The 14,514-nt window shown below is 41.9% G+C and overlaps 1 long non-coding RNA gene across 3 annotated transcripts; it reads right to left on the bottom strand.

The window, feature by feature from the left end:
- Nucleotides 1-463: 463 nt before the first annotated feature.
- Nucleotides 464-5,037, bottom strand: LOC119320236. Of its 3 annotated transcripts, none has more exons than XR_005154866.1 (4): nt 4,776-5,037; nt 3,513-3,670; nt 1,091-2,512; nt 464-1,010 (listed from the first exon to the last, which is right to left on the bottom strand). It is a non-coding gene; the product is annotated as an uncharacterized LOC119320236 (long non-coding RNA). The 3 variants fall into 3 exon arrangements; XR_005154865.1 differs by having other exon boundaries at nt 3,520-3,670; XR_005154864.1 differs by lacking the exon at nt 3,513-3,670.
- Between the last annotated feature and the right edge of the window lie 9,477 nt (nt 5,038-14,514).

The following is a 14,514-nucleotide window of genomic DNA, read 5'->3' as shown; positions in this document are numbered from 1 at the left end:
AAAGAACCATGGGTTCAGAAGCCCATGCCCTTTCCTCCTAAGCCATCCAAGAAAAAGGATAACGAGGATTTTGAGCGCTTTGCTGAAATGATTAGACCTATCTTCTTACGTATGCGCTTGACTGATATGCTTAAAATAAATCATTATGCTAAATATATGAAGGATATTATCTATTATATAATTAAAACATAAGTAAAACAAGCCTTCATGTTAATCCACATATGCTAAAAATATACAGACCATTGATTTATATTATGATGGTTGAGATTAAAAGATCTAAAATTTACGTAAAACTTTAATGTGTACAGTTTTTATCATCTGACACGTATAAGATTTTTCAATGTTTACGTAGCTCTACCAAAAGAAAAAAACAATGTTTACGCAACAAAAGATGTGTTACAACATATCTTTGTTGCCCGAAAGCAAAAGGCATACGTACGTGTTAGTATAGGATACAAGAGAATAAAAAAGATTTTACCATGTTTATACATAGCAAAAGGTGCGTTACAACATGTCTTTGTTGCCGAAAAGCAAAAAGGCATATGTGTTACGAGATTACAAATCAATCTAGCTCCAGTTTATTGCCGTAAAGCAAAAAGGCACATGTGTTACGAGATTTACAAACCAACTGGACTCCAGCCAAACGGATAAAACTAATTTATAAGGATGATGTCATGTTACATGTTCATATCAGATCTTCCTCTTGTGGTCTCCTCCGCAGCATGCAGATCATGATATGCACAACTTTGGCATCGTCGGCCGTCCTCGATTAGCCGCAAAATCCCATTGAAGCCTCCTCTTCCACCTCGCTATCAATCCCCTGTTCTCCGGATCCTCCTCCACCTCTCTCGCCATGTACCAACTCTCACGTCTTGGCTGGTGGCTGGCGGGCGCTGATTACATTGGGACCCAACACTCAGCAGTTAGAGATAATGAAGTGAGGAGAGGCGGCGTGACCTAAGAGGCCAGCGTTGTTTGACGCCTCCGCTTGGGATGGGATACATCAATATCTGCAGAGTGTTGATCGTGTCTGGTGTGAAGTTCTATGACACCAAGTTTGGCACTAGAAGGGAAGGGAGGCTCTTCGCACCTGCAACCGGCCGATACTAGCACGGGGTCTCCTCTGCTTCTTATTGTGTCGCTTGCTGGAGGCCGGAGGCATGGAGGACATACTGTACTGGTGGTGTTTTGATGCAAATACGGTTGCGGGCACAATCAACTGATGCCTCACAGGTTGGCTACATCCGTTCTACGACATGGATGGGGAAATTGTGCAGTGCGGGACAACACTCATCCATGCAGCTATGAATATTTTTTCTTGATCTGCTTGGACGGAAAATCTGAAGAAGTGCCAAGATTATACAACAACTATGTGGATTATGACTTAACTTTCGATTCAAGCTTAATGTTGTAATCTCACCTTCGGCACATAAAACTATGCAATAAAATGAACATTTTTTGCTGATGATAAGCTTGATATGTCATACTTGAACAATAAAGTTGAGGAGGTAAAGTTGCATTTAGTACATTAAAATGTATGTGCCATGTTCCTAATTACTTCAATAATTCTTCTTACAAATGCATATATGGTACATAGGATTTGATGGCTCATGAAGTTATGAAATGTTAAAACATGAAAGGAAGAAACCGAACATGCAGGCTAAAAGATAACTGATATTTTTATACATCTGTTTTTGGATTATTACGAGCGACTTTAATTCTTCAATATTTTTTGTTTTGCAGTTACGAAATACAGTAATAAAAATCACTTGGAAAAGTGTTATATCAACTGGTGCATGTGAAAGAAGAACCACCCAGTACTGATAGGACTGTCTTAAATGAGGATGGGCATGAAGTCAAATATCAGCATCACATTATCTCTCAAATGGTAAAAGAAAGGGACACATATCGACTATGCACTGAAGCAAGTGTGCCAGTAAGAAAGGAAAGGGTTGTACGTGAGGAAAAGAAAACCTTCAAGCAAAATTAAAAAATACAATGCTTGAAGATGAAGACTCAGAGGCCCGCTGAGCCAAAAGAAAATATACAGGTACTGCAGCAGTAAGACCGCAAGAAGACAAACGGTCAGTTTCGAGATAAAATAGAAGAAACAGAACCTAGAAGAACAAGTAGGTAATCTAAAAAAATAGATGATTAGAAGCTTATCCAGTGAAACTAAGAAACTATTTATATTACTGAGATGGAGTAACAATACTTAACATCAACCAATATAAGGAGTAGATGCCATACTGTGATTATTATTTCAAATCCATTTGGACATACACTTTTGCGAATTTTATGTTCTTTGTAGAAGTTCGTCTATCGTGTAGCCCTTTCAGTTCAAGAGAACCATGAGAAAAAATCCAATATTATGGTATTCCTAGGAAGGAGTACAAGAGAGAATCTGCACTGGGAAGGACACAAAGCAATAGCACTTACAGTGGTACAAGTCTGACAGCACCGACAATTAGGAAGGCGACAACTCGCTGGGTACACTCATTGGACAGCAAATCTGAAGAAATCCAAAGATTATACACCAAACATGTGGAAAAAGATTTATGTTTTTATTGAAGATCAAAAAAAAAATCTCAATTTTTTCACGCAAAACTATGGAGCAAGTTATGGCTGATGATTGGCTTGAGATGTTGTACTTGGACAATTAAGTTCAAAGGTAAAGCCACACCTAACTCTCTAAAAGTTTAACTACTGTATGTTTCTAAATTTCCTGCCCGCTCATTAATATCCATGAACTATCTTTACACAGTAAAGGCCATTACTAATCTCTCATGCTACAGACATACAAAAGCCACGATCGACAACACTTTCATCTATCTTACAATTAGTCTCCAAATCCCCCTCCCTCTTCTATTGTCTCTCAAAAAATAGGCATCCTACCATAGCCTCCTCATTCAACAAAGCTCATCGGATAACCCTCTGCATCACACCATCCATGGTGTTAAGCAGCGCGTCAATCCGAAAATAGAGTTATACCACTTATAATGGTACAATATTTGACTTATTTGTGTCCCATAATTTCTTGAAATGCTAACTTTGTTTTTCTGTATGTGCATTTTTAGGATTTTCTATTCCCATCAATAGATACTGATTAGTCAGAGCAAAATATTTAATGGTGGTAAGGAAATGGCAAGTATTATGGCAAGAGTTCCGGTATATGCCCAGAAACTACAACACTTCAATAAGCCAATTCTACTAATTTGAAGAACTTATTTATTATACTGACTCTACACTAAGAACAATGGCATGGTAGGTAGGTATCATATTCGACTACCAATTAGTGACCTTGCAGCTACTACAAGCTGCAATTTATCTGATGAGGAGGCTCAGAAGTTTGTTAATACATCTGTTTCTGACTTGCTGAATTCATTGGGTATGAAATCTGAAGGAGCCATGATGCTTATTCAACAATTATGTGGAAGAAGACTTATCTTAGACTAGAGCTAAAAATTAATAATCTCTTTTTCGGCACAATCATGCATGATGCAAAGCATTACCACTTACAGTGGTAGATGTCTGTTAACACCAACAATTAGCAAGGTAACATCTTGCTGCCACATGCCGCCACTGCTCACATCTTTCTATTCCTCCCTCAATTTCACTATATGCATCGCCTCCCTTTTCTCATGGACCAAAGCCGGCGTGTAACCTGCGCCTTAGATTCAGCATGCACCATCAGCCTCCCTCTCAGCTTTGAAAGCAAGCCAATCAAGTAATGGGTGAATTCTCAAAAAAGAAAATTTGGAAGGCCGAGAAAAACAAGATGGTACCTTCACTTCTTTTATCTGCATGTGTTGCATCGCAATCTAATTTATTTGTATGGTTCTAACTAACATCCAAAAGACTGTCTTATGTCTGGACATCAACTAAAATCTACTTTTATCAAGTATTTTGCTGTAACTCTGAAGCACTTCTTTTCCCTTCACAAACAGTAGCAGGATCAAAACACTCTTTAGATAATGCCATGACCTCCAAGTGAAAAAACATTGATAGTCATCGCAGCAGTTTAAAGATATAATCTAATAACCAAATAAATGCAACCTAATATTTTTCAGAATCGTTCGAATATTAGCTTCACAAGTACAAGGCCATCAGTCAATCACACTTGGACACCATATGTAATGGAACAAGAAATAGGAAAAAATGGCTGGGTAAACACAGAACCGATGAAGCTATTTTTTTTCCCATGCGGAGATGTCCAATACACAATTATGAACTTCCGTATAATGTCACAGAACAAAAATGCAAGTCCAGTTGGTTAAAACAAAATAACATAACACATAGTAGCTGCATACATATATATTTGTGATCTTTCTAAAGAGTCGTTTACCACTTCTGTTTTTGTAAACTAATTTTACATAGAAAATGCCACAGATAAGATCATGCTGCATCAACCATGTGATCACCCGTGGAGACCATAAAAAATATCACCCATGGATTATGTTTAAAAGCCATTTCCAAGTCACTCAAACCTCCACAATCCACGACCTCTCTCATGATTATTTTGCCAATCATCATCTATCTTCTCCCCTATTTAAAAAGGTTGTAGCATGGAGATGTTTATCTCTTTTTCACATCGCTCAAACGACTGTAGCGTGGATATTCTACCACATCTATTTTTCTCTCGAAACAGACTCGGTTAGCGCATAGCCCTTCACAAAATAAGTTTACAGAACAACTAAATATGAGGACCCCTGAATATAAGCTGCTACAGAAATTAGAATGGAGAGGGCGATAGAAGTGTACGAATGACTTCATACCGTAGACTCCTCCGCCGCCCAAGGTCGCCGGCTAACCCTCCGCGCCGCACCGTCCGCAGTGCGTCTTAAGCAGCGCACCCATCCGCACAACAGGATGTCAGATTTTGGTATCACGGCCAGAAGGGGCTCGATCAGATGAATAGAATTGAGAAGAGAAGCTCAGATTCAACATCAATCCGTCTTGCGGTGGCCAGCGACGAGACCGGAGTTCGCCGGCGGCGTGGGCGTCTCTAGGATAGACGTGAGAGTTGGGCTGGCTGTCGGGAACAAACACAATGATGTGGGCTGAGTTGGGCTAAGAAATAACTCTCCTAACAAAATGGAGGCAGAACATCACACATGTGCGAGAGATTTTTTTTTAAGAAAACAAATGTTAAAAAAATTGCACGAGGAGCTCAAGCCACGTATTTTACATGCTTAAAGCAACAAAACTAGAATATTTTTTTATTCATTCCAATTTTTGTTGATAAGCGGACCACTTGGTCACAGAACCAATATATAGATATACAATATAGTAGTATAATGGAAGATAAAAAGAACATACATGTCAAAAATTTACATTAAAAGTGAACAGTAACCTTGGCCGAGTAAAACCAGTATAACAAAAACATACTAAATAAAGTACCATAATAATACATAAAAATGGAAATAAAAATACATAATAAATCTAGCCGCGCAAATGCGCGGGTCACCCCGCTAGTTTTCATGATAATAAATTACCTGTCGTTATGTTGAGATTGCTATTGTTTCTTTCCGCCTCCTTGTATATGCTAGTTTTTGCTTGCCTTGATAATTTGTTTGCCTATAAAATGCCTATGCATAGGAAGTATGTTAGACTTAGATGTGTTTATCACTTGTTTTATGATGCTCTCTTTGTGCTTCAATTCTTGTCTTTCTTATGAGCATCATTGAAATATCAATACCTAGTTAGGGGCGTTAAACGATAGCGCTTGTTGGGAGGCAACCCAATTTTAGTTTTTGTTTTTTTGTTTTTGCTTCTGTTTAGGAATAAATAATCCATCTAGCCTCTGTTTGGATGCGGTTTTATGCTTTAGTTAGTGTTTGTGCCAAGTAGAACCTATAGGATAAGCTATGATGATAGTTGATTTGATTCTGCTGAAAAACACAAACTTTGTGCTCACGAGAAAAAAATTCAATAAATCACAGAAACGTGCTTTTGCATTGATTCTTTTTGCTTCTAATCAATAAACGAATTGTCCAGTACTTTCTATTTTGGTAGAATTTTTAGAGTTCCAGAAGTTTGTGTTAGTTACAGATTGCTACAGACTATCCTGTTTTTGTCAGATTCTGTTTTTCGTGTGTTGTTTGCTTATTTCAATGCATCTATGGCTAATAAATTAGTTTATAAACCATAAGGAAGTTGGAATACAGTAGGTTTAACACCAATAAAAATAAAGAATGAGTTCATTACAGTACCTTAAAGTAGTCTTTTGTTTTCTTTCACTAACGGAGCTCACGAGATTTCTATTGAGTTTTGTGTTGTGAAGTTTTCAAGTTTTGGGTAAGGATACCAAAAAGTCAAAGCTTGGAATGCCCTAGAAGGCATCCCCTCTTTCGTCTACTTCCATCGGTAATTTACTTGGAGCTATATTTTTATTCACCACATGTCATGTGTTTTGCTTGGAGCGTCTTGTATTATTTGCGTCTTTGCTTGTTAGTTTGCCACAATCATCCCTGCTGTACACATCTTTTGAGAGAGCCATACATGATTTAGAATTTTCTAGAATACTCTATGTGCTTCGCTTATATCTTTTGAGCTTGATAGTTTTGCTCATAGTGCTTCACTTATATCTTTTGAGCGTAATAATTTTTGCTCTAGTGCTTCACTTAGATCTTTTAGAACACGGTGGTGGATTTGTTTTAAAGAAACTATTGATCTCTCATGCTTCACTTAGATTATTTTGAGAGTTGTTGATAGCATGGTAATTTGCTTAATGTTAATATACTTGGTATTCAAGATTTGTGAAACTTTCTTTTGAGTGCATTGAATACTAAGATAAGTTTGATGCTTGATAATTGTTTTGAGATATGGAGGTGATAATATCAAAGCAATGCTAGTAGGGGTGATTATGAATTTAAAGAATGCTTGTGTTGAAGTTTGTGATTCCCGTAGCATGCACGTATGGTGAACCGCTTTGTGATAAAGTCAGAACGCAATTTTATTTATTGATTGTCTTCCTTATGAGTGGCAGTCGGGGACGAGCGATGGTCTTTTCCTACCAATCTATCCCCCTAGAAGCATGCATGTACTGCTTTGGTTTTTGATGACTTCTAAATTTTTGCAACAAGTGCATGAGTTCTTTTAATTAATGTTGAGTCCATGGATTATACGCACTCTCACCCTTCCACCATTGCTAGCCTCTCTAATACCGCGCACTTTTCGCCAGTATCATACACCCTCCATATACCTTCCTCAAAGCAGCCACCATACCTACCTATCATGGCATTTTCATAGCCATTCCGAGATATATTGCCATGCAACTTTCCACTGTTCCGTTCATATGACATGCATTACTTTTGTCATATTGCTTTTTGCATGAACATGTAGTTGACATTGTATTTGTGGCAAAGCCACTGTTCATAATTCTTTCATACACGTCACTCATGATTCATTGCATATCCCGGTACACCGCCGGAGGCATTCATATAGAGTCGTATTTTGTTCTAAGTATCGAGTTGTAATTGTTGAGTTGTAAGAAAAATAAAAGTGTGATGATCATCATTATTAGAGCATTGTCCCAGTGAGGAAAGGATGATGGAGACTATGATTCCCCCATAAGTCGGGATGAGACTCCGGACGAAATAATAATAAAAAAAGAGTGGCCATAAAAAAAGGCCAAATAAAAAAATGAGAGAAAAAAGAGAGAAGGGACAATGCTACTATCCTTTTTCCACACTTGTGCTTCAAAGTAGCACCATGATCTTCATGATAGAGAGTCTCATATGTTGTCACTTTCATATACTAGTGGGAATTTTTCATTATAGAACTTGGCTTGTATATTCCAATGATGGGCTTCCTCAAAGTGCCCTAGGTCTTCGTGAGCAAGCAAGTTGGATGCACACCCACTTAGTTTCTTTCGTTGAGCTTTCATATACTTATAGCTCTAGTGCATCCGTTGCATGGCAATCCCTACTCACTCACATTGATATCTATTGATGGGCATCTCCATAGCCCGTTGATACGCCTAGTTGATGTGAGACTATCTTCTCCTTTTTTGTCTTCTCCACAACCACCATTCTATTCCACCTATAGTGCTATGTCCATGGCTCACGCTCATGTATTGCGTGAAAGTTGAAAAAGTTTGAGATTTCTAAAGTATGAAACAATTGCTTGGCTCGTCATCGGGGTTGTGCATGATTAAATACTTTGTGTGATGAAGTTAGAGCTTAGCCAGACTATATGATTTTGTAGGGATAACTTTCTTTAACCATGCTATTTTGAGAAGACATGATTGCTTTAATTTGTATGCTTGAAGTATTATTACTTTTATGTCAATATGAACCTTTGTCTTGAATCTTTCGGATCTGAATATTCATGTCACAATTAAGAAGATTTACATTGAAATTATGCCAAAGTATCACTCCGCATCAAAAATTCTTTTTTATCATTTACCTACTCGAGGACGAGCAGGAATTAAGCTTGGGGATGCTTGATACGTCTCCAACGTATCTATAATTTTTTATTGCTCCATGCTACTTTACCTACTGTTTTGGACTATATTGGGCTTTATTTTCCACTTTTATATTATTTTTGGGCCTAACCTATTAACCGGAGGCCTAGCCCAGAATTGTTGTTTTTTGCCTATTTTCAGTATTTCGAATAAACAAAATATCAAACGGAGTCCAAACGGAATAAACCTTCGGGGACGTGATTTTCTCACCGAACGTGATCCAGGAGACTTGGACCCTACTCCAAGAAGTGCCAGAGGCGGTCACGAGGGTGGAGGGCGCGCCCCCTTGCCTCGTGGGCCCTCTGTTGCTCCACCGACGTACTCCTTCCTCCTATATATACCTACGTACCCCCGTCAGATCAGATACGGAGCCAAAAACCTAATTCCACTGCCACAACTTTCTGTATCCGCGAGATCCCATCTTGGGGCCTGTTTCGGAGCTCCACCGGAGAGGGCATCTACCATGGAGGGCTTCTACATCAACACCATAGCCTCTCCGATGAAGTGTGAGTACTTTACTTCAGATCTTCGGGTCCATAGCTAGTAGCTAGATGGCCTTTTCTCTCTTTTTGGATCTCAATACAATGTTCTCCCCCTCTCTTGTGGAGATCTATTCGATGTAATCTTCTTTTTGCGGTGTGTTTGTTGAGATCGATGAATTGTGGGTTTATGATCCAGCTTATCTATGAACAATATTTGATTCTTCTCTGAATTCTTTTATGTATGATTGAGTTATCTTTGCAAGTCTCTTCGAATTATCCGTTTGGTTTGGCCAACTAGATTGGTAGTTCTTGCAATGGGAGAAGTGTTTAGCTTTGGGTTCAATCTTGCGGTGTCCTTACCCAGTGACAGAAAGGGTTGCAAGGCACGTATTGTATTGTTGCCATCGAGGATAACAAGATGGGGTTTTTATCATATTGCATGAATTTATCCCTCTACATCATGTCATCTTGCTGAAGGCGTTACTGTGTTTTTAACTTAATACTCTAGATACATGCTGAATAGCGGTCGATTAGTGGAGTAATAGTAGTAGATGCAGAATCGTTTCGATCTACTTGTTTTGGACGTGATGCCTATATAAATGATCATACCTAGATAATCTCATAATTATTCACTTTTCTATCAATTGCTCAACAGTAATTTGTTCACCCACCGTAGAATACTTATGCTCTTGAGAGAAGACACTAGTGAAACCTATGGCCCCCGGGTCTATTCTCATCATATCAATCTCCATTACTTTATTACTTGCTTTGTTTTTACTTTGCCTTATACTTTTTACTTTGCATCTCTATATCAAAAATACCAAAAATATTATTTATCATCTCTATCAGATCTCACCCTCGTAAGTGACCGTGAAGGGACTGACAACCCCTAATCGCGTTGGTTGCGAGTAGCTATCATTTTGTGTAGGTACGAGGGACTCGTGCGTGATCTCCTACTGGATTGATACCTTGGTTCTCAAAAACTGAGGGAAATACTTACGCTACTTCACTGCATCATCCTCTCCTCTTCGGGGAAATACAACGCAGTGCTCAAGAGGTAGCAGTAAGCATGCGACAAGGCACATGTCCGAACTGCGAACCATGGCGCGGGATACAAAACTTCTGGGGATTTATTTTATAATAAACGAAGACATCTTTTGTTCACCGACCGAATATTCTCTTAAGGAAACTAGCTTTCGGCTTCACCCAGTCTGAGGTACACATCCGGCTGAACCGGTAGTAACAATCACAGAGGTGCTCTCCTTATGCCCTAGCCGAATTAACGGGAACGTAAGGCATAAACACAGGAGCCAGGCAACCCAGCTTGGCCACGTCTTAAGTCATATCGATGCATATAATTGTGAAGAAAAGGCACACATGGAAAATACATGTGTGATGGGCGAAAAGCCTTTTAGAGTAAGTTATGTTTAGCTTCCGTATAGGAAGCCCCCAGGTATTGCTTACACACATAGTGCGGCCGGAATAATCCAGGAGTCCGCACTGTATTAAATACTTTGTGTGAAGAGAAAAAGGTCGAGAAAGGAAAAAAAGGGGGGAGCATAATTAAAAAAAGGGGGGGAGGTAAGGAGACGAACATTGAGTTCGGCACTAGGCGTAGAATCTCCGGAGTCTGGCCGCGTTTCATGGGTTCGGCTCGAGTCTGTTATCGGACGCATTACATCGGCAGTACGCTCCTCCGGTGAGAACTTTGTCAATGATGAAGGGACCTTCCCACTTGGGTTTGAGCTTGTCCTTCTTCTTCTCCGGTAAGCGTAGGACGAGCTCGCCAATATTATAAGTTTTGGCCCGCACTTCTCTGCTTTGGTATCGTCGAGCCTGTTGCCGATAGAATGCGGAACGGGCCTTAGCGGCCTTGCGTTCCTCCTCCAGGGCATCCAAGTTATCCTGCCGATCTAACTCGGCTTCCTTCTCTTCATACATGCGTACACGTGGCGAATCATGTATTATGTCGCAAGGTAGTACTTCTTTCGCACCGTACACCATAAAGAATGGTGTGTATCCGGTGGTGCGATTCGGCGTGGTCTGCGGCCACCAGAGCACGGAGTCGAGCTCCTCGACCCAATGAGTATCCGACTCTGTCAAGGATCGCACTAGTATGGGTTTAATGCCGCTCATGATGAGACCGTTTGCCCGTTCGACCTGGCCATTTGTTTGAGGATGGTAGACGGAAGCATAGTCGAGCTTAATGCCCATTTTGCCGCACCAAGATTTCACCTCATCGGCCGTGAAATTTGAGCCATTATCAGTGATGATGCTGTGGGGGACACCATATCGGTGTACGACCCCGGATATAAAGTCTATTACTGGTCCGGATTCGGCCGTTTTGACTGGTTTGGCTTCTATCCATTTGGTGAACTTGTCTACCATGACCAATAAGTATTTTTTCTTGTGGCTTGCCCCTTTAAGGGGTCCAACCATATCCAGCCCCCAGACCGCAAAAGGCCAAGTTATGGGGATTGTTTGGAGAGCGGTAGGGGGCATATGACTCTGATTGGCGAAGAGCTGGCACCCGATGCAGTGTTGGACAAGGTCATGTGCGTCTTCTCGGGCCATCGGCCAATAGAAACCTGTACGGAAGGCCTTGCTGACTAGTGCTCGAGCTGCGGCGTGGTGCCTGCCCAATCCGGCATGGATTTCAGCCAAGAGCTGCCGCACTTCCTCTTCGGAGATGCACCGTTGGAGCACTCCGGTCGCACTTTTCTTATAGAGTTCCCCTTCATGGATTTTGTAAGCTTTAGAACACCGGGCAATGCAGCGTGCTTCATTTTGATCTTCGGGGAGCTCCTGCCTATTTAGGTAGGCCAAGAAAGGCTCAGTCCATGGGGCAATGACAGCCATTATTTTGTGGGCTAACGATGTTATTTCGGTGGTAGAGCCTCCGATTATGTCTGATAGTTCGGAATCTGGGGATGTATTCGGATCCGTGCTGGTATTGCCGGACTCCCCTTCCCATACCACGGATGGCTTGAAGAGCCTTTCCAGGAATATGTTAGGTGGGACAGGGTCACGTTTAGCGCCGATGCGGGCAAGGACATCTGCCGCTTGATTGTTTTCTTGAGCCACATGGTGAAATTCGAGCCCATCGAACCGAGCTGACATTTTAAGGACGACATTACGGTAGGCCGCCATTTTCGGATCCTTGGCATCAAAGTCTCTGTTTATTTGTGATATCGCGAGGTTTGAATCCCCGCGCACCTCTAGGCGTTGAATGCCCATAGAGACTGCCATCCGAAGACTGTGCAACAGAGCTTCATATTCGGCTGCATTGTTGGAGTCTGTGTATAATATTTGGAGGACGTATTGGACCGTGTCTCCGGTGGGAGACGTCAGGACTACACCTGCTCCCAATCCGGCCAGCATTTTAGATCCGTCGAAGTGCATGATCCAGTTAGAGTACGCGCCGTACCCTTTAGGGAGTTCGGCTTCCGTCCATTCTGCGATGAAGTCAGACAGTACTTGCGACTTGATAGCCCGCCGAGGCTTGTATGTTATGTCGAACGGAAGGAGCTCGATGGCACATTTAGCAATCTGGCCCATGGCATCATGGTTATTTATTATATCGTTTAGTGGTACTTCAGAGGCCACCGTAATCGAACACTCTTGAAAGTAGTGTCGTAGCTTTCGGGATGACATGAATACCGCGTATGCTATTTTTTGATAGTGTGGGTATCGGGATTTGCATGGGGTGAGGACCATGGATATGTAATAAACCGGCTTCTGTAGCGGGAATTTGTATCCGTCAACCTCTTGTTCGACGACGAGTACTGCGCTTACAACTTGATGTGTTGCAGCTATGTACAGTAGCATAGGTTCGCCAAAATTTGGCGCTGTTAGGACTGGATTACTGGCCAGTAAGGTCTTTATTTCATCAAGTCCGGCCGCGGCTGCATCTATCCACACAAAGTATTCGGTGCGCCGAAGAAGGCGGTAAAGAGGCAATGCATTTTCTCCCAACCTGGAGATAAATCGGCTCAAAGAAGCCACGCATCCAGCTAGTTTCTGGATGTGTTTGAGGTCTGTTGGTATAGCCAACTGCGACAAAGCTCAGATTTTTGCCGGATTAGCTTCAATTCCTCTATTGGAAACGATGAAGCCCAGCAGTTTTCCAGAGGGGATGCCGAAAACGCATTTCTCCGGATTCAGCTTGATGTCGTATGTTTGTAAGTTGTCAAACGTAAGCTTCAAGTCATCTATTAGGGTTTCGACGTGTCTTGTTTTTATGACTACGTCGTCCACATATGCCTCCATTGTTTTGCCGATTTGCTTTTCTAGGCATGTTTGAATCATGCGTTGGTAGGTTGCGCCGGCATTCTTAAGCCCGAAAGGCATAGTGTTGAAGCAGAAAGGGCCATATGGCATTATGAAAGCTGTTGCAGCTTGGTCGGACTCTGCCTCTTTATTTGATGGTATCCAGAGTATGCGTCGAGGAAACACAGCGAGTCATGTCCTGCTATGGCATCGATGATTTGATCGATGCGAGGGAGGGGAAAGGGATCCTTGGGGCAAGCCTTGTTAAGGTCTTTGAAGTCGACGCATAGGCGCCAGGATTTGTCCTTCTTTGGTACCATTACCAAGTTCGACAGCCAATTCGGATGTTTGATATCTCTGATGAATCCGGCCTCAAGTAGCTTGGCTAGCTCCTCCCCCATGGCTTGTCGTTTGGGCTCTGAAAATCGCCTTAGAGTCTGTTTGACAGGTTTGTATCCCTTTAGTATGTTAAGGTTGTGTTCGGCCAATTCGCGCGGGATGCCCGGCATGTCCAATGGGTGCCAACCAAAAATGTCCCAATTCTCGGTAAGAAGTCTCGCAATGCGGCATCCATAGTGGGGCTCAACTATGTCCCAATGGAAGCTGTCTTCGTGGGGTCCGTTGGGTGGACTTGGAATTTGACTATCTCATCTGCGGGTTTAAATGAGGTGGACTTGGGTCATTTATCGAGTATCACGTCGTCCCTGTCCATGGTGGCGCGTAGCATTGTTAATTCTTCAGCTGCTAGGGCTTCGGATAGTGCTTCCAAGGCTAGTGCTGCGGTTTTGTTTTCGGTGTGGAGTGCGACAACCGGATCACTAGCTAGAGTGATGATTCCATTGGGTCCGGGCATTTTAAGCTTCATGTACCCGTAATGGGGTATAGCTTGAAAGCTTGCAAACGCGTCCCGCCCTAGAAGGGCATGGTATCCGCTGCTGAAAGGAGCCACTTGGAGTGTGATTTCTTCGGACCTGTAATTCTCTGAGGTGCTGAATACCACATCGAGTGTGATTTTTCCCGCACACCGTGCCTCCCGACTGGGGATAATTCCCCTGAAGGTTGTGCCGCTTTGTTCAGTGTGGCTTTTATCAATTTCCATCTTGTTGAGTGTTTCTTCGTAGATCAAGTTTAATCCGCTTCCGCCGTCCATGAGTACTTTAGTGAGCCGAAAGCCGTCCACTATAGGGCTAAGGACCAGAGCGGCTGGTGCCCGGATGGTCTAGAATTGGGGTTCGTCACTGGCATTGAAAGTTATAGCAGTGTCGTTCCACGGATTTGGTTTTGCCACGTCGCTTG

The sequence above is a fragment of the Triticum dicoccoides genome, chromosome 6B (genome assembly GCF_002162155.2).
Source record: "Triticum dicoccoides isolate Atlit2015 ecotype Zavitan chromosome 6B, WEW_v2.0, whole genome shotgun sequence".
Lineage (NCBI taxonomy): Eukaryota > Viridiplantae > Streptophyta > Magnoliopsida > Poales > Poaceae > Triticum > Triticum dicoccoides.
Note: the sequence above shows the minus strand (reverse complement) of the source record. Positions and strands in the feature narration are given on the sequence as shown.